At 39.9% G+C, this 18,409-nt stretch overlaps 1 protein-coding gene across 3 annotated transcripts in view; it reads right to left on the reverse strand.

The window, feature by feature from the left end:
* The window catches only part of stat6 (signal transducer and activator of transcription 6, interleukin-4 induced), a 55,523-nt gene extending 37,761 nt beyond the window's left edge, over positions 1 to 17,762 (reverse strand). For 2 of the 3 annotated variants that reach the window (XM_014135763.2, XM_014135765.2), the window contains exons 1-2: positions 17,446 to 17,762; positions 5,610 to 5,754 (exon numbers count right to left, since the gene is read on the reverse strand). The gene's annotated coding sequence lies outside the window, so the exon portion shown is untranslated. The remainder of the gene's footprint in view (positions 1 to 5,609; positions 5,755 to 17,445) is intronic. The other variant, XM_014135764.2, reaches the window with a different exon arrangement.
* Between the last annotated feature and the right edge of the window lie 647 nt (positions 17,763 to 18,409).

The raw sequence follows: 18,409 nt of genomic DNA on the forward strand, positions 1-18,409 counted from the left end.
AGTCAAGAGATGACAATACAGACATGACGGTATTGTGTTTGTGTTGTTTCACATAGCTGAATATTGTCACATCTTAATACACCTAGGCTATAGCTTAATACACCTATAGCCTATATTCACCTGTAAAACTAAAAGCAAAGAGAAAAAGTAAAGAGTGGTATTATTGTGTAACATGGGGTGAAAAGCACCAATACTGTATCTGATACTGTAGAGCTGGGACGATAAACTGAAAAGGATCAACACTGACCATACGGATCACTTAGCGCAAGCAGTTTGACGATAATGTTCATGTTACGATAAGTAGCCTATAATGTTACGATAAGTAGCCTATACTAAAGAAATGTGAAGTTTGAAATGAATGAGAAAACATAATATGGGTGATTGTTAATTAGACAATTGATGGCTACAACCATCACACTAGTTGTGGTAGTTTAAAGGATAATAAATAAATACAAACTGTGGTGCACATTAATGTTATAAACGTATTGCTCTATTTTATCGTTAATCAATTCAGGAAAGTTATCGCATTATGTATTTTTGGCGACCCAGTTGAGCGGCACTACAACACTTTCACTTCTTCCACTTCTCTACAGTATATGGCTGTGTGACCTACGTCCAAAATGGACCCCTATTCCCTACATAGTGCACTACTTTTGACCAGAGCCCATCAAAAGTAGTGCACAATGTAGGGACTAGGGTGAAATTTGGGACGTATCCTATTGCAGCATTTGGGAAGCAACCTGTGCCTAGCCCCATGGTTTCCTGTTTCTCTCTAATTGTACTATACTGTCAGTTGGCATGTTTGAAGTGCAGAATCCCTAACCTTGGTCACATTCTGAGATTAGTACCGTAATTTCCGGACTATTAAGCGCACCTGAATATAAGCCGCACCCACTGAATTTACATTTGTTTTTTATTTTGAACATAAATAAGCCGCACATGTCTATAAGCCGCAGGTGCCTACCGGGTACATTGAAACAAATTAACTTTACACAGGCTTTAATGAAACACGGCTTGTAACAAAAATAAATAGGCTTTAAAGAAACACAGCTTGTAACAAAAATAAATAGGCTTTAACGAAACACGGCTTGTAACAAAAAATTTAAAATTAGCAGTAAGCTTTAGTTGTCTTTTTGCACTGAGTCAATTCCTCACGCTGCTGTTTCCAACGTCTTATCATCGACTCATTAATTTCCTTTTCCAACAGCCAGATCAATCGCCTTCAACTTGAAAGCTGCATCATATGCATTTCTCTGTGTCTTTGCCATGATGAGGGTGACAAAATGACTACCGTAATCAGAATGATGGGAAGTTTGAGAGCACTCGATTTAATCTAAACAGTAAACCAAAAAGTTGTTTGACCTTAACCCGTTCGGCAATTTCATTGGTCTAATGAAAGCTTCATGCCGCCAAAAAACTGAGCACGTCACAGAAAGAGTTTTTTTTGAGAAAAAAAAATTGAAAGCGGGAAAAATCCATATATTAGCGCGAGGTTCAAAGCCTGGGAAAAAAGTTGCGGCTTATAGTCTGGAATTTACGGTAGTTATTTGGAGTGCAGTTCCCGTATTCACAGAAAGTCTCAGAGTATTCATATAATTGTATTCATTATGATCTAAAAAGGAAATATGATCGTATATCAGCCCTCTTACTTTAAAACTCTTTGTGAATACGAGCCCAGAATGCAATGTAGTTGATCTTAAACACGCACTTTGACAATGAGCAAGCACCTGCTATTCTAGTCAAAGAGCTCTTCTTTAGTGAAAACATTTCCTGGCTCCCAAATGGCACCCTATTCCCTTTAAAGTGCACAACTTCTGACCAGGGCCCATATGGAATAGGGTGTCATTTGAATAGGGTGCCCCCCACATACTTTTGTATATACTGTACCAGTCAAAAGTTTGGAAAACTCAGTCGGTGTCTCAACTTGCTGTTGAGAATTAGAATAATAGAACACAACAGGTGCCATTTGGTTGTGCATCAGCAGTCATTCCATTAGCCCATGTCAGCTAACACTTTTTACATTGGCAAGTTAGCTTAGCGGCCAGCTATCTAAACTTGTAGTAAGCATGGTCAAATTACCGACCAGGGTGGGGCCCACTGATCATCAGTTATCATATTAAAAACTGCAAACATTTGCCTCCATCCTATGGCAAAATGTGCAGAATTGCAAGAAATTCACTTTAAAATGGCTTCTCAGACCCACGAGCCACTGCAGCCCCTCATGATGAGTTATGATTTTTTTGTGGCCCCCACCCCCATCAAAGTTGTCAATCCCTGCTCTAGAGGAGGTCAAAGGTTTGAGAGACATTGATTAGTACCAACTACCCAGTGGGCAAAACTGGTTTAAATGATGTTGTTACAAACAGAAACCTGCTGTAATGACGTCTTTTCAACCAATTTTGCCCTGTTGATGTACAGTTGAAGTCAGAAGTGTACGTACACCTTAGCCAAATACATTTAAACTCAGTTTTTCACAATTCCTGACATTTAATCATAGTAAAAATTCTCTGTCTTAGGTCAGTTAGAATCACCACTTTATTTGAAGAATGTGAAATGTCAGAATAATAGTAGAGAGAATTATTTATTTCAGCTTTTATTTCTTTCATCACATTCCCAGTGGGTCAGAAGTTTACATACACTCAATTAGTATTTGGTAACATTACCTTTAAATTGTTTAACTTGGGACAAACTTTTTGGGTAGCCTTCCACAAGCGTCCCACAATAAGAATTTTGGCCCATTCCTCCTGACAGAGCTGGTAAAACTGGGTCAGGTTTGAAGTCCTCCTTGCTCGCACACGCTTTTTCAGTTCTGCCCAGAGATTTTCTATAGCATTGAGGTCAGGGCTTTGTGATGGCCAATCCAATACCTTGACTTTGTTGTCCTTAAGCCATTTTGCCACAACTTTGGAAGTATGCTTGGGGTCATTGTCCATTTGGAAGACCCATTTGCGACCAAGCTTTAACTTCCTGTCTGATCCACAATTTTCTTACCTCATGATGCCATCTATTTTGTGAAGTGCACCAGTCCCTCCTGCAGAAAAGCACCCCCACAACATGATGCTGCCACCCCGTGCTTCATGATTGGGATGGTGTTCTTTCGCTTGCAAGCCTCCCCTTTTTCCTCCAAACATAACAATGGTCATTATGGCCAAACAGTTCTATTTCTGTTTCATCAGACCGGAGGACATTTCTCCAAAAAGTACGATCTTTGTCCTCATGTGCAGTTGCAAACCGTAGTCTGGCTTTTTTATGGCGGTTTTGGAGCAGTGGCTTCTTCCTTGCTGAGCGACCTTTCAGGTTATGTCAATATAGGACTCGTTTTACTGTGGATATAGATACTTTTGTACCGGTTTCCTCCAGCATCTTCACAAGGTCCTTTGCTGTTGTTCTGGGATTGATTTGCACTTTTCACACCAAAGTACGTTCATCTCTAGGAGACAGAACACGTATTCTTCCTCAGCGGTATGACAGCTGCGTGGTCCCATGGTGTTTATACTTGCATACTATTGTTTGTACAGATGAACGTGGTACCTTCAGGCATTTGGAAATTGCTCCCAAGGATGAACCAGACTTGTGGAGGTCCACAATTTTTTTCTGAGGTCTTGGCTGATTTATTTTGATTTTCCCATGATGTCAAGCAAAGAGGCACTGAGTTTGAAGGTAGGCCTTGAAATACACCCACAGGTACACCTCCAATTGACTCAAATTATGTCAATTAGCCTATCAGAAGCTGCTAAAGACATGACATCATTTTCTGAAATTTTCCAAGCTGTTTAAAAGCACAGTGAACTTAGTGTATGTAAGCTTCTGACCCACTGGAATTGTGATACAGTGTGATAAGTGAAATAATCTGTCTGTAAACAATTGTTGAAAAAATTACTTGTGTCATGCACAAAGTAGATGTCCTAACCGACTTGCCAAAACTATAGTTTGTTAACAAGAAATTTGTGGAGTGGTTGAAAAACAAGTTTTAATGACTCCAACCTAAGTGTATGTAAACTTCCGACTTCAACTGTATATTGGGCAGCAGCCTCTGAGGCAGCAGCCTCTGTAAGTAGATGAATGCTGGTTTGTTTAGTATAGCTTAACCAAAACATTTGGCATCAGATCATATGCTACTCAAAGCATTTGAGCACGTGGATCTGATAAACAGAGAGATAGATCTCTTTGTGGCCATATAATAGAATAGGATGGACATTTGTCTATGTCATCACCATTAGAGGTCGACCGATTAATCAGAATGGCCGATTTAATTAGGGCTGATTTCAAGTTTTCATAACAATTGGTAATCGGTATTTTTGGACACCGATTTGCCGAATGACATTTTTTTTTTTTACACCTTTATTTAACTTGGCAAGTCAGTTAAGAACACATTCTTATTTTCAATGACGGCCTAGGAACGGTGGGTTAACTGCCTTGTTCAGGGGCAGAACGACAGATTTTTACCTTGTCAGCTCGGGGATTCAATCTTGCAACCTTACGGTTAACTAGTCCAACGCTCTAACCACCTGCTTTACATTGCACTCCACGAGGAGCCTGCCTGTTACGCAAATGCAGTAAGAAGCCATGGTAAGTTGCTAGCTAGCATTAAACTTATCTTATAAAAAAACAATCAATCAATATATCATAATCACTAGTTAACTACACATGGTTGATGATATTACTAGTTTATCTAGCCTATCCTGCGTTGCATATAATTGATGCGGTGCGCATTCGCAAAAAAGGACTGTCATTGCTCCAACGTGTACCTAACCATAAACATCAATGTCTTTCTTAAAATCAATACACAAGTATATATTTTAAACCTGCATATTTAGCTAAAAGAAATCCAGGTTAGCAGGCAATATTAACCAGGTGAAATTGTGTCACTTCTCTTGCGTTCATTGCACGCAGAGTCAGGGTATATGCAACAGTTTGGGCCGCCTGGCTCGTTGCGAACTAATTTGCCAGAATGTTACGTAATTATGACATAACATTGAAGGTTGTGCAATGTAACAGGAATATTTAGACTTAGGGATGCCACCTGTTAGATAAAATACGGAACGGTTCTGTATTTCACCGAAAGAAAAATTGTTTTGTTTTCGAGATGATAGTTTCCGGATTCGACCATATTAATGACCTAAGGCTCATATTTCTGTGTGTTTATTATATTATAATTAAGTCTATGATTTGATAGAGCAGTCTGACTGAGCGGTGGTAGGCACCAACACGCTCGTAAGCATTCATTCAAATAGTACTTTCGTACGTTTTGCCAGCAGCTCTTCGCAATGCGGCACTTAAACGTTAGCTTTCTTACATGGCACATATTGCACTTTTACTTTCTTCTCCAACACTTTGTTTTTGCATTATTTAAACCAAATTGAACATGTTTCATTATTTATTTGAGGCTAAATTTATTTTATTGATGTATTATACTAAGTTAAAATAAGTGTTCATTCAGTATTGTTGTAATTGTCATTATTACAAAAAAATTATAATAATTGGCCGATTAATCGGTATCGGGTTTTTGGGTCATCCAATAATTGGTATCGGCGTTGAAAAATCATAATCGGTCGACCTCTAATCACCATACATAAATTATTAAAAACATCAGACTAATCCAAACATACCTTTTTACTGCGCTTTCTGACTCACTGACCAGTGTTAAGACAAGGACTCTTTTGAAGACTTTAGGAAAGGCAGCAGCACAAAGGCAGCTCTATGAGGACACTCTCATCCTGTCCAGTGTTAGTGGGAACCTCCTGCTCTTCACTCCTAGAGTTAGAACATGTTATGTAGGTGTCACTCCAAAATATTACAGTACACAATACAGACTTAAAAACCACATTGTGGACACTGTAGGCAATCAAAGTATGCAATCATAGTACATCATGTCACTGGTATCACCTATAATACATTAGATTACCTATACACCATTGGTATCCTATAGAATAAACAGTTACTTCTCAGGTAACAGGCAAACAATAAAAGCCTGATAAGACATGTGAATTACAAACTATTAAATCATTTCATGTCACTTTGACCGGAACTTGATACAGGTTGAAATTGATGTAAGGACTTGAGATGAGGAAATGTTGAGTTTAGAAAGAACTTTCTGGGATTACGTAACTATTCAGATATCCTAATTAACTTCTCAAACCACAAACAGCTTAAATAGACACACACACACACGCGCCCACCACCGCGCACGTGAGCAAGTGCACACACACACAATGCATGCATGAGCACATACACACGCACACACATACACACACACACACACTGCTGGATTATTGTCGTGTTATGATGGGAGATAGAGCTTTAATACCGTTTTTCTTTATCACTTTGGTGCCATTTTCACAAGTATGTGCTACAACTCTAAGCACAAAAATCGAAACAGATCATCGAAATGGCTCATGTTTCAAAACACTAAGCACATTTGCAATTGACTGAAGACAACAAACAAATACAAACTATATACACTACCATTCAAAAGTTTGGGGTCACTTAGAAATGGCCTTGTTTTTGAAAGAAAAGCTATTTTTTTTGTCCATTAAAATAACATCAACTCCAGGATGCTGGCCTTCTATGCAGAGTTGCAAAGAAAAAGCCATATCTCAGACTGGCCAATAAAAAGAAAAGATTAAGATGGGCAAAATAACACAGACACCGAACAGAGGAACTCTGCCTAGAAGGCCAGCATCCTGGAGTCGCCTCTTTACTGTTGATGTTGAGACTGGCGTTTTGTGGGTACTATTTAATGAAGCTGCCAGTTGAGGACTTGTGAAGCGTCTGTTTCTCAAACTAGACACGCTAATGTACTTCTCCTCTTGCTCAGTTGTGCACCGGGGCCTCCCAATCCTCTTTCAATTCTGGTTAGAGCCAGTTTGCGCTGTTCTGTGAAGGGAGTAGTACACAGCGTTGTACGAGATCTTCAGTTTCTTGACAATTTCTTGCATGGAATAGCCTTCATTTCTCAGAACAAGAATAGACTGATGCGTTTCAAAAGAAAGGTCTTCATTTCTGTCCGTTTTGAGCCTGTAAATCGAACCCACAAATGCTGATGCTCCAGATACTCAACTAGTCTAAATAAGGCCAGTTGTATTGCTCTTTAATCAGCACAACAGTTTTCAGCTGTGCTAACATAATTGAAAAAGGGTTTTCTAATTATCAATTAGCCTTTTAAAATGATAAACTTGGATTAGCTAACACAACATGCCATTGGAACACAGGAGTGATGGTTGCTGATAATGGGCCTCCGTACGCCTATGTAGATATTCCATACAAAATCTGCTGTTTCCAGCTACAATAGTCATTTACAACATTAACAATGTCTACACTGTATTTCTGATCAATTTGATGTTATTATGGACCAAAAATGTATGTTCTCTTTCAAAAACAAGAACATTTCTAAGTGACCCCAAACCTTCGAACGGTAGTGTATATAAGTGTTATCAGTTTAAAGTTGAAACCGTTTAAAATGTAGGCCCCTATCCCACCCCTCTGGAAACTTCTTTCTCAAATCAAAGGATCCAAATTACATTCTGTGCATGTGTTATTATACACACACGTTTCTCACGTTTCTCTCTTTACTCACCCTCTTCTGAACCCTCAACCAATTTGATCGATAGGATGATGTAGCCTATCTCTCTGCCTCAAATTTCAGAACAGCTGCAATTTGAACAAAGGTTCCAAAAATATATACAGTGCATTTGTAAAGTATTCAGACCACTTGACTTTTTCAAAACATTTTTACATTACAGCCTTGTTCTAAAACGGATTAAATTATTTTATCAATCTACACACAATACCCCATAATGAGAAAGCAAAAATGGGTTTTTAGAAATGTATTCAAAATAAAAAACAGAAATACCCTATTTACATAAGTATTCAGACCTTTTACTATGAGACTCGAAATTGAGCTCAGGTGCATCCTGTTTCCATTGATCATCCTTGAGATGTTTCACAACTTGATTGGAGTACACCTGTGATAAATTCAATTGATTGGACTGGATTTGGAAAGGCTCACACCTGTCTATATAAGGTCCCACAGTTGACAGTGTATGTCAGAGCAAAAACCAAGCCATGAAGTCAAAGGAATTGTCCGTAGAGCTCCGAGACAGGATTGTGTCGAGAAACAGATCTGGGGAAGGGTACCAAAACATTTCTGCAGCATTGAAGGTCCCCAAGAACACAGCAGCCTCCATCATTCTTAAATGGAAGAAGTTTGGAACCACCAAGACTCTTCCTAGAGCTGGCCGCCCGGCTAAACTGAGCAATTGCCCGGCCAAACTGAGCAATCAAGCATTTATGGTAGAGTTGCCAGACAGAAGCCACTCCTCAATAAAAGGCACGACAGCCCGCTAGGAGTTAGCCAAAAGGCACCTACAGGACTCAAGCTTCTCTGGTCTGATGAAACCAAGATTGAACTCTTTGGCCTGAATGCCAAGCGTCACTGTGACGTGGTAAGGTCGGACCCAGGTGCAGAGAAGAGACCAGACGAGGAATCAGTGGTTAAGGATAAACATATGACTTTACTGAGAAACAGTAGCCGCAGGATCACAGTACACTTGAGAAAAAAACCCACTAAGTCTCCAAAACCTCACTCAGGAAACAAACACACACGGTAAACATTTCAAGCTTCTGCAAAGGACAACAGAAAACACACCTCTTTTAACAGAGAAACCATAATGAGTAAATTGGACACACCTGAGTGTCGTTAATGTCTCTAGGACGGTCTCTGCCGCCCATTGGTGACAGGTGGAACCATGACAGTCACGTCTGGCGGAAACCTGGCACCATCCCTACGGTGAAGCATGGTGGTGGCAGCATCATGCTGTGGGGATGTTTTTCAGTGGCAGGGAGACTGGGAGACTAGTCAGGATCGAGGGAAAGACGAACGGAGCAAAGTACAAAGAGATCCTTGATGAAAACCTGCTACAGAGCACTCAGGACTTCAGACTGGGGCAAAGGTTCACCTTCCAACAGGACATTGATCTTAAGCACACAGCCAAGACAACACAGGAGTGGCTTTGGGACAAGTCTCTGAATGTCCTTGAGTGGCCCAGCCAGAGCTCGGACTTGAACCCGATCGAACACCTCTGGTGAGACCTGTGCAGCAACGGTCCCCATCCAACCTGACAGAGCTTTAGAGGATATGCAGCAAAGACTGGGAGAGACTCCCCAAATACAGCTGTGCTAAGCTTGTAGCGTTATACCCCCCAAAAACTCAAGGCTGTAATCAGTGGCGGTCCTAGCTTGCATGGCTCCCTGGGCAACCCCCCCCCCCCCATGTCACCAATACCTAAATCTGAATACTTATGTAAATGTCAATGGGTCTGAATACTTTCTGAATGCACTGTATAGCCAGCAGTCTCCCTCCTGTTTAGCCAATGTTCGCAATGATGATGAAAAAATAACAGTAAATCGCTATTGACTGACTGTCTGTGTCTTGCTTGTTTGATATGCTGTGTAGGCTACATATAGCTTGCCTAAATAGCTGCATGTCACTCCCCTCCAGAAAAAATAACATGAAATTACTGTACAACCTTTAAGAAAAATATAGTTTACTTAACCAAAGTTACAGTTCGATACTTCCAAACAACCTTGTGAAAAAAAAAAATCTAAATCTGAAATGTCATAGGCTACAAATTGCAAGAACAGATCACTCTGTAGTCAAATGGTAAAAAAGTGAGATTCAACACACAAAAAGTGTTTCTTGTGAGAATTAGGCAGGTCTGATGCCAGAAAATAAGGAAATTCTTGCCTACTTTACCCATATGTAATTTTATTTTTGAAAAAAAAGTAGTGTGTAGTTCCACTAGTTAGCTACACCACCACATGGCAAAAAAAGTAATTAACTACAGAAAACACAACCAAGATTTGAATGTACACTACCGTTAAAAAGTTTGGGGTCACTTAGGCAGAGTTGCAAAGAAAAAGCCATATCTCAGACTGGCCAATAAAAAGATTAAGATGGGCAAAAGCACACAGAGACTGAACAGAGGAACTCTGCCTAGAAGGCCAGCATCCTGGAGTCGCCTCTTCACTGTTGATGTTGAGACTGGTGTTTTGCGGGTTCTATTTAATGAAGCTGCCAGTTGAGGACTTGCTGTTTCTCAAACTAGACACTCTAATGTACATGTCCTCTTGCTCAGTTGTGCATCACGGCCTCCCACTCCTCTTTCTATTCTGGTTAGAGCCAGTTTGCGCTGTTCTGTGAAGGGAGTGGTACACAGCGTTGTACGAGATCTTCAGTTTCTTGGCAATTTCTCGCATGGAATAGCCTTAATTTCTCAGAACAAAAATAGACTGATGAGTTTCAGAAGAAAGTTCCTTGTTTCTGGCCATTTTGAGCCTGTAATCGAACCTAGAGATGCTGATGCTCCAGATACTCAACTATTTTAAAGAAGGACAGTTTTATTGCTTCTTTAATCAGCTCAACAGTTTTCAGTTGTGCTAACAAAATTGCAAAATGGTTTTCTAATGATCAATTAGCCTTTTAAAGTTAGATTAGCTAACACAAAGTGCAATTGGAACACAGGAGTGATGGTTACTGATAATGGGCCTCTGTACGCCTATGTAGATGTTCCATCAAAAATCTGCCGTTTCCAGCTACAATATTAATTTACAACATTAACAATATCTACACTGTATTTCTGATCAATTTGATGTTATTTTAATGGACAATAAATGTGCTTTTCTTTAAAAAACAAGGACATTTCTAAGTGACCAACAGCAAATCCAGAACCACTTGTACCTGATAAATATGTCAAAGTGATTTAAGAACATGTGACCTCCTACTGCAGGATAAACATAGTTTGCTATGTCTGAACCTGCCCAAGCATTATTGCTCAATGAGTATGTATGCAATGGGCTCGAGTTCTTGGATTTCTAAGGAAAGGATCTGTGATAGGACGATGACTCAAAAGCACATTTAAGTTCCTAGAAACGTCTAAATCTGGGCCTAGGCCTAACGATGATACTAACAACTTTGGTCCAAAACATATCACTTTGTCAAACTGAAAATGGCTAATATGTGACATCCCCCCTCATTCCAGAAAGCAACCCATATAGGTAGTAGGTGTAAACCTACATTCTAATAAATGGTTCCTTCAGTCTAAAAATGTCCTTCCTGTTCATCATGTTAAGTTTGTACACCGCAAATGTTAAGCTTGCACTTTTAATATTTTATTATAAAATGATTAACATTGTTATTTATGTACTGTATCCGAGTGGTAACTATCCCAACATTGGGATATGCATAGGTTCTTAATATATTAATATAAGGCATTCAGCAGATGCTTTTCTCCAAAGCAATTTACAGTCATGCGTTCATAACAGAATGGTATCAAACCCAGAATGAATGGGGCATTGGCCACTGTGGGTGACAATCCACACTGTGGGTGACAATATATATAATTATTTAACTACAGGTAGATGTGAAGCGAAATAGCTGTAAGTAGCAATGGAAGTATTATTTGTCTGTTAGTTTACTTCAATTAGGATAGCAGTGTTGTGTTCGAGACCACTTGAAGCGAGACTGATTCAAGATCAAGACCGGGGCGAATCGAGTACGAGTCAAGACCAAGACCGGAGGGGGGTGAGACCGACTCAAGACCAATACCGGGAGGGGGGCGAGAGGTCCGAGACAGAGTCAAGACAGAGACCAGAAAAATGTGAGTCCAATGCAAGACCATGACTGTAATTTTGTCAAATCATCAACATAATAAAAGTTCAAAATGTCCAATATTTCTTTGTTCATATTTCAGAAGAACATACTGTATGGACATTTATTCTTTACACATTCAGAATGGCAAAAAAAATGCATGCCGAGTGCAAATAGAACCACTCTACAAATTTGTACTAACCCAAAGACAGTGGAGAACAATGAGGGCCATCTATGCTTTCAGAGAAAGGCTAAGGATTTATAAAATAATAAAAATAATAATTATTATATTATTCTTTTCAATTATGTTCTGATTCAATCTTTTCAGTTTTTGTTAGAAAGGAAAGGGTTAGCAAAAAGATCCAACCAGGATTTTTCTTTGGTGGTCTCAGCTAGCTAAGCCTGTCATTGGCTAGGCCACCAGAAGCTTGATTGAAGGCATCTGCCATTCAACTGTATTAGTCCCACATTTTGGAGTGACAGTGGAATCAACCAATTACATTGACTTGTAATGGGTGGGACCGTTTTTACGAAAACATGGAAACTTCTGCCTTCTCGAAGGCCAACGGGTCACTGTGCAATAGCTAGCAGTAGTTTTCCCACGGTCTAGCTAGCTAGCTTTTGTCGTAGGCTAGTTTGCAGCAGCTGCACCAGGTGTTATCGAAGAGGACGTTGTTGCTAATTTGTTAGCTTCTCCCTTTTCAAGAATAACTTTCAACAAGAAGTTTCAAATTATCATCATGTGGTGAGTGGAACTGTGTTAATTATTGCAACTCTCATGCTGTTGTTAGCCATCGCTTTGAAAATAACTTGTGTGTGAAACATTGTTGCATTTAAACTTTACATCACCTTTGGTGCAAAACGGCGGGAAATGTTTTTTTGCAATGGGAAGTAATAGTTGTACATTTAGATTGGGAAATTCTTAGCCTAATGGTTGTGTTTTTGTATTCTTATGATTGGGACCTACTGGCTTATTATCTCAGAGTGATAGGACTGCTGTCTTTCCATCGGCCCTATGCAGTAGTGTGGAGAAGTGGGTCCTGTGTGAAGGTAAGGTGCTCTGTGTGAAAAATCCTAGATTTTCCTATAGATTTTTCAGATTTTCACTGTCAAAGTCACACTTTTTAAAATAAAATACAAAAAATTACAGAAATGTGATGTTCTAAGTCCACAACAATGCTTAAACCACATTATGAGACCATTTTTGAGGTCTTGGAAAAATTGAAAAATATATTTTTGGAGGGTGTAGTTGCCCTTTAATTCTTTCCTACCTACCAGCTACATATGTCATTATTCTGTGAGCTGCTCCATGTGACAACCAGTTGAGAGCTGCATGCTCTTGCTGCCTGCAGATTATATTCTGCTGAAACTAGGCTATGTGTGCTGCACGGATGTGAATATATTTCACATGCTTTGCAATTGTGTAGGTTACTTTGTGCCAGATTTCTCTATTGTACTACATAATTAATAAGTCATATACCTCCACTAAACTACTTTGATACGTAACAGAAGGGATTAAGAAGTGAGTATAGGCAATGCCCACTGCAAAACAAAGTGGGTATATGGCTTATACCTGCGTATAGCCTCTACTACACCACTGGCCTTTTGTGATTTACAAAAAGTGCACTCTCCTACATGAGTGCGCTAGTATTATGGTTGCTGTCCTTTCAGCATCAGGAGCCTGTCAGACACTGAAGGCCTAGGTCCAATCACACACTGAAGGCCTATGTCCTATAGGTTTGCTACTGTGCAAACATGTCTATAATAGGGAATAAAATAAAGCCTGTTAATATTACCTTCTGTCAACCCTTACTAATAGTGAGCTTGCAAATGTCAAACTATTTCCTCCACTCTTCCCTACCAGAAAGTCAAAGAAATTATGACAAAGTTTGAGGATATTTTTTAATTAAAGTAAAGGACAGTAATGTTACTATTAAAGTAGGAATCCAAGGTTTCAATAGGCGATAAGATAATACTGTTTCAAGAAAAGGGAGTATATATTTTGCCTGGTGAATCGCTTTTATGCGCTGAATGAATGAAGCCGATACACTACATCACCAAAAGTATGTGGACACCTGCTCATCGAACATCTCATTCCAAAATCATGGGCATTAATACGGAGTTGGTCCACTCTTTGCTGCTATAGCAGCCTTCACTCTTCTGGGAACGCTATCCACTAGATGTTGGAACATTGCTGCGGGGACTTTCTTCCATTCAGCCACAAGAGCATTAATGAGGTCGTGCACTGATGTTCCAATTCATCCCAAATGTGTTCGATGGGGTTGAGGCCAGGGCTCTGTGCAGGCAAGTCAAGTTCTTCCAAGCCGATCTCGACAAACCATTTCTGTGTGGACCTCGCTTTGTGCATGGGGGCATTGTCATGCTGAAACAGGAAAGGGCCTTCCCCAAACTGTTGCCACAAAGTTGGAAGCACAGAATCATGTAGAATGTCATTGTACGCTGTAGTGTTAAGATTTCCCTTCACTGAAACTAAGGGCCCTACCTGAACCATTAAAAACAGTGCCAGACCATTATTCCCCCTTCACCAAACTTTACAGTTGGCACTATGCATTGGGGCAGGTAGCGTTCTCCAGGCATTCGTCAAACCCAAAATTGTCCATCCAACTGCCAGATGGTGAAGCGTGATTCATCACTCCAGAGAACACGTTTCCACTGCTCCAGAGTCCAATGGCGTCGAGCTTTACACCCCTTCAGTCGACGCTTGGCATTGCGCATGGGGATCTTAGGCTTGAGTGCGGCTGCTTGGCCATGGAAAACCACTTCATGAAGCTCCCAATGAACAGTTCTTGTGCTTACGTTGCTACCAGAGGCAGTTTGGAACTCGGTAGTGAGTGTTGCAACCGAGAACAGATTATTTTTACGCGCTTCAGCACTTGGCAGTCCCGTTCTGTGAGCTTGTGTGGCCTACCACTTCGCGGCTGAGCCGTTGTTGCTCCAAGACGTTTCCGCAACACAATAACTGCACTTACAGTTGACCGGGGCAGCTCTAGCAGCGCAGAAATTTGATGAACTGACTTGCTGTCAAGGTAGCATCCTATGACGGTGCCACGTTGAAAGTCACTGAGCTCTTCAGTAAGAACATTCTACTGCCAATGCTTTTTCATGGAGACTGCATGGCTGTGTGCTCAATTTTAGACGCATGTCAGCAGTGAGTGTGACTGAAATAGGCAAATCCACGAATTTGAAGGGTTGTCCACATACAGTTGAAGTGGGAAGTTTACATACACCTTAGCCAAATACATTTAAACTCAGTTTTTCACAATTCCTGACATTTAATCCTAGTAAAAATTCCCTGTCTTAGGTCAGTTAGGATCCCCACTTTATTTTAAGAATGTGAAATGTCAGAATAATAGTAGAGAGAATTATTTCAGCTTTTATTTCTTTCATCACATTCCCAGTGGGTCAGAAGTTTACATACACTCAATTAGTATTTGGTAGCATTGCCTTTACATTTACATTACATTTACGTCATTTAGCGACTTACAAGTTGGTGCATTCACCTTATGATATCCAGTGGAACAACCACTTTACAATAGTACATCTATATCTTTTTTTTGGGGGGGGTAAGTTGGGTGAATTCTGGCCCATTCCTCCTGACAGAGCTGGTGTAACTGAGTCAGGTCTGTAGGCCACCTTGCTCACACACACTTTTTCAGTTTTGCCCACAAATTTTCTATAGGATTGAGGTCAGGGCTTTGTGATGGCCACTCCAATACCTTAACTTTGTTGTCCTTAAGCCATTTTGCCACAACTTTGGAAGTATGTTTGGGGTCATTGTCCATTTGGAAGACCCATCTGCAACCAAACTTTAACTTCCTGACTGATGTCTTGAGATGTTGCTTCAATATATCCACATAATTTTACTTCCTCATGATGCCATCTATTTTGTGAAGTGCACCAGTCCCTCCTGCAGCAAAGCACCTCCACAACATGATGCTGCTTCACGATTGGGATGGTGTTCCTCGGCTTGCAAGCCTCCTCCTTTTTCCTCCAAACATAACGATGGTCATTATGGCCAAACAGTTCTATTTTTGTTTCATCAGACCAGAGGACATTTCTCCAAAAAGTACGATCTTTGTCCCCATGTGCAGTTGCAAACCATAGTCTGGCTTTTTTATGGCGGTTTTTGAGCAGTGGCTTCTAGCTTGCTGAGCGACCTTTCAGGTTATGTGGATATAGGACTCGTTTTACTGTGGATATAGATACTTTGGTACCTGATTCCTCCAGCATCTTCACAAGGTCCTTTGCTGTTGTTCTGGGATTGATTTGCACTTTTCACACCAAAGTACGTTCATCTCTAGGAGACAGAACGCGTCTCCTTCCTGAGCGGTATGACGGCTGCGTGGTCCCATGGTGTTTATACTTGCATACTATTGTTTGTACAGATGCACTGGACCCTTCAGGCGTTTGGAAATTGCTCCCAAGGGTGAACCAGACTTGTGGAAGTCTGCCATTTTTTTCTGAGGTCTTGGCTGATTTTCTTTTGATTTTCCCATGATGTCAAGCAAAGAGGCACTGAGTTTGAAGGTAGGCCTTAAAATACATCCACAGATACACCTCCAATTGACTCCAATTATGTCAAGTAGCCTATCAGAAGCTTCTAAAGCCAGGGCACCATTTTCTGGAATTTTCCAAACTGTTTAAAGGCACAGTCAACTTTGTGCATGCAAACTTCTGACCAACTGGAATTGTGATACGGTGAATTATAAGTTAAATAATCTGTCTGTAAACAATTGTTGGAAAAATTACTTGTGTCATGCACAAAGTAGATGTCCTAACCGACTTCCCAAAACTATAGTTTGTTAACAAGAAAATTGTGGAGTGGGTGAAAAACAAGTTTTAATGACTCCAACTCTAATCTTCCGACTTCAACTGTACTTTTGTATATATAGTGTAATTATTCGTTTTTTACTCTGCTGGTCTCGGGAAGAAATTACGAGTCCTCACTGTCCGAGACTGAGTCAAGACCAAGTAAAAATGTATCCGACACTGATACAAGACCGAGACATTCAATGTATGGTCTTGAGACCAAACAACACTGGATGGTAGGGTAAGAGAAATTGTTTTTACATGCATTTGTTCATTCAATAAAAAGGGGTATCGAAAACCATACAATCAATCATGATTGTAGGCCTGATACACATGCAACTCAGACAACAGCAACCACTGGTGACACTTTACATTACAGTGGCCTAGGCTAATGTTTAATTATTCCTGTAAGTACAGTGTAGCTAGCCTATGGTACTTACTTATTCTTACACGGTACTTCTTACAGTTAAACTACTTAGGGTTAACAACCATATAATAATGGGTTAATAAGCCACAGTGATCATAACCATGATGATTTGAAAAAAGTTAGACTACTGAAAATCACTAGTTTGAGAACTTCATGTCGGCCTAGAATAGCAGAACATAGAGACAACTCAAGACACAACATCAAGACATAAACAGCGTGAGGAAGGCCGACCTTGACAACTAACCCTTAGCGTCTCTGAGTTTATTATGGTTGCCTGAATAATCATGGGTCTGCTTATGCATGTTGATATAAATTATAATTATATGACAGGGTTGGTAGTTGATGTATTCTAAAAATATTTGATCTTGTAAATTGTTGACGAACTTCAACTGAAGAAAGCACTTTCGATTGCGCAGTGAACGCACCAACAACAGGCTGCCAAACGATTAAAACTTGGATGTTTGATAAAAACCGATCTTCTGTGTAGTTATTCCATAATTTAACACCATTATGAGACATATTTAGGATATCAATAACTTACCGTTCACAAACTCAATAAAAGTCAGCTATAAACATTTCAAAAGAGTTTAGCTATAATTCCGTTCCGTTTCTTCTCTCCGTCTTCCTTCACTCATGTGAAGACAGCTGAATATGTATATCGTACAGTTGTAACGTCAATCCATCTACAACAGCATAGCCTGTTGACTAATAGGCTATTTCTTAAAAGTTTAGCAAAGGAAAATAAAAATGTCGCGGCCGAATAATGTTTTGGGGCAATAAGGTGAACGCGAGGAGGAGAGGACTTCCCTGTTAGGCATAACGCATTAAACGCATTTAATAATGTATTCTACGGAAGTGATCGTGGATCACGTTTTCGTCCACATACTTCTAAGGCGGGGGGGGGGGGGGAAATAAATACATAGCAGGGTAGCCTGCTTATGGAACAACATTTTCATGGTATCAATAACATTTGGTTTGTATTCACACATTATATTTTTTACAAATTTACCACAAATTAGTGGGTTGTTTGTTTCGGTTTGCTCTAAATTGCGCAAGAAACCATCCCCTTCTTATAAAAGATATATGGAGTTATTATGTATTATTATACGGATATATGGCCTATAATACTTCAATAATACCATTCCACTTCTACATAAATTCAAATTAAGGGGCCTACAAAAATGGTATAGTCAGTAGTTTATCTGTAATATAGAGACCATTTGAAACTACTATAGAATTGACATACTGGCCTATCTGCTATTGAGGAAGCATTAAATACATTCGATAGGCATATGCATATCATAGCTCTAGTTTAGATCCTTGTAATATGGATACCGTCCATAGGACGGAGTTGAGTTTACTTTGCTATTGCATATCCATGTAAAATGACTGAGTAAACGACTTTAAGCTGCTGGCACTCTGAAAACGAAACTAACCAAGCATACAGTGCTAGCCAATGGGCATGATATTATAGTAACAGACATAGTAAAGGTCCATTGAGTGGT

Source organism: Salmo salar, chromosome ssa13 (assembly GCF_905237065.1).
Source record: "Salmo salar chromosome ssa13, Ssal_v3.1, whole genome shotgun sequence".
Classification (NCBI taxonomy): Eukaryota; Metazoa; Chordata; class Actinopteri; order Salmoniformes; family Salmonidae; genus Salmo; species Salmo salar.